General features: G+C 37.6%; 1 non-coding gene across 1 annotated transcript; it reads left to right on the top strand.

The window, feature by feature from the left end:
• Positions 1-405: 405 nt before the first annotated feature.
• Positions 406-513, top strand: LOC130943220 (small nucleolar RNA R71). Its single transcript, XR_009071748.1, has one exon. It is a non-coding gene; the product is annotated as a small nucleolar RNA R71 (small nucleolar RNA).
• Positions 514-2888: the final 2375 nt, after the last annotated feature.

The raw sequence follows: 2888 nt of genomic DNA, 5'->3' as shown, positions 1-2888 counted from the left end.
GTTTCCATAGGGTTCTCCTAGGTAATTCACCTCTTCCATTGAAGGGTTCTCAGGATCATAAGCTTCTTCTTCAGATGAAGCATCCTTAGTACTGCTTGGTGCATTTTGCATTCCAAACAGACTTTGAGAAATCAAATTGACTTGTTGAGTCAATATTTTATTTTGAGCCAATATGGCATTCAGAGTATCAATCTCAAGAACTCCTTTCTTCTGATTTGTCCCATTATTCACAGGATTCCTTTCAGAAATGTACATGAATTGGTTATTTGCAACCATTTCAATTAGTTCTTGAGCTTCTGTAGGCGTCTTCTTCAGATGAAGAGATCCTCCAGCAGAGCTATCCAAAGACATCTTGGATAGTTCAGAGAGACCATCATAGAAAATACCTATGATGCTCCATTCAGAAAGCATGTCAGAAGGACATTTTCTGATTAATTGTTTGTATCTTTCCCAAGCTTCATAGAGGGATTCTCCTTCCTTCTGTCTGAAGGTTTGGACTTCCACTCTAAGCTTACTCAATTTTTGAGGTGGAAAGAACTTTGCCAAGAAGGCATTGACTAGCTTTTCCCATAAGTCCAGGCTTTCTTTAGGTTGTGAGTCCAACCTTGTCCTAGCTCTGTCTCTTACAGCAAAAGGGAATAGCATAAGTCTGTAGACCTCAGGGTCAACCCCATTACTCTTGACAGTGTCACAGATTTGCAAGAATTCAGCTAAGAACTGATGAGGATCTTCCAATGGAAGTCCATGGAACTTGCAATTCTGTTGCATTAGAGAAACTAATTGAGGCTTAAGCTTAAAGTTGTTTGGTCCAATGGCAGGGATAGAGATGCTTCTCCCATAGAAGTCGGGAGTAGGTGCAGTAAAGTCACCCAGCACCTTCCTTGCATTATTGGCATTGTTGTTGTTTTCGGCTGCCATGTGTTCTTCTTCTTTGAAGATTTCTGTTAGGTCCTCTGCAGAGAGTTGTGCCTTAGCTTCTCTTAGCTTTCGCTTCAAGGTCCTTTCAGGTTCAGGGTCAGCTTCAACAAGAATGCTTTTGTCTTTGTTCCTGCTCATATGAAAGAGAAGAGAACAAGAAAATGTGGAATCCTCTATGTCACAGTATAGAGATTCCTTGAGGTGTCAGAGGAAAAGAAAAATAGAAGAAAGAGGTAGGAGAATTCGAACTTAGTGAGATAGAGTTCAAATTGTGCATTGAAGAGGAGTGATACTCCATAAATAGAAGGATGTGAGAAGAGAGGAAGAGCTTTTTCGAAAATTAAGTTAAAGAATTTGGAAACATTTTGAAAAACACTAATTAATTTTCGAAAATAAGGGTGGGAAAGAAATCAAGTGATTTTTGAAAAAGATTTTGAAATTAGAAGTCAAAAAGATTTGATTGAAAATTATTTTGAAAAAGATGAGGTTAAGAAGATATGATTGGTTTTTAAAAAATATGTGATTGAAAAGATATGATTTGAAAACAATTTTAAAAAGATTTGATTAAAAAAAATAATAACTTGGCTATCAAGAAAAGATATGATTCAAACATTAAACCTTTCTCATCAGAAAAGGCAACATACTTGAAATGTTGAATCAAATCATTAATTGATAGCAAGTATCTTTGAAAAAGGAAAGAAATTGATTTTGAAAACATTTGATTGAAAAGATATAATTTGAAAAAGATTTGATTTTGAAAAACTTTGAAAACTTGAAAAAAAATTGATTTGAAAACAAAAATCCTCCCCCTTGTGCCATCCTGGCGTTAAACGCCCAGAATGGTGCGCATTCTGGCGTTTAACGCCCAATGCACTACCTTTTTGGGCGTTAAACGCCCAACCAGGCACCCTGGCTGGCGTTTAAACGCCAGTCTGTCCTTCTTCACTGGGCGTTTTGAACGTCCAGCTTTTTCTGTGTAATTCCTCTGCTGCATGTTCTGAATCTTCAGTTCCCTGTACTATTGACTTGAAAATAGAACCAAGATCAAATAAATAATGCATGCAAGACACCAAACTTAAAATTAGACACTAGACTCAAACAAGAAACATAAAATATTTTTGGTTTTTATGATTTTGAAATTTTTCTTTTTTTGGATTTTTTGAAAATTATATGGAAATAGAAAATAAAGTTATCAAAATTCTTAATGAGAATTCCAGGAATCATGCAATGTTAGTCTAAAGCTTTAGTCTAAAGGAATTAGACATGAATAGCCAAGCTTCAGCAGGACATTGCATCCAAGAGCTAAATTGATGATAATCAATCAGCTTTGGTGATGGTAAGATCATCATCTTGAAACACTAGAATTCACTCTTAAGAATTCTGAAAAGTACCTAATCTAAGCAACAAGATGAACCGTCAGTTGTCCATACACAAAACAATCCCCGGCAACGGCGCCAAAAACTTGGTGCACGAAATTGTGATCATCAATGGCGCCATCAACATGGCACGCTCATTGCAATCTCAACTCTTTATCACAACTCCGCACAACTAACCAGCAAGTGCAATGGGTCATCCAAGTAATAAACCTTACGCGAGTAAGGGTCGATCCCACGGAGATTGTTGGTATGAAGCAAGCTATGGTCACCTTGTAAATCTTAGTCAGGCAGACTCAAATGGGTATAGATGATGAATAAAACATAAAGATAAAGATAGAGATACTTATGCAATTCATTGGTAGGAACTTCAGATAAGTGTATGAAGATGCCTTCCCTTCCGTCTCTCTGCTTTCCTACTGTCTTCTTCCAATCCTTCTTACTCCTTTCCATGGCAAGCTTATGCAAGGGTTTCACCGTTGTCAGTGGCTACCTCCCATCCTCTCAGTGGAAATGTTCAACGCACCCTGTCACGGCACGGCTATCCATCTGTCGGTTCTCGATCAGGCTGGAATAGAATCCATTGATTCTTTTGCG

This window comes from Arachis stenosperma, chromosome 7, assembly GCF_014773155.1.
Source record: "Arachis stenosperma cultivar V10309 chromosome 7, arast.V10309.gnm1.PFL2, whole genome shotgun sequence".
Classification (NCBI taxonomy): Eukaryota; Viridiplantae; Streptophyta; class Magnoliopsida; order Fabales; family Fabaceae; genus Arachis; species Arachis stenosperma.
Note: the sequence above shows the minus strand (reverse complement) of the source record. Positions and strands in the feature narration are given on the sequence as shown.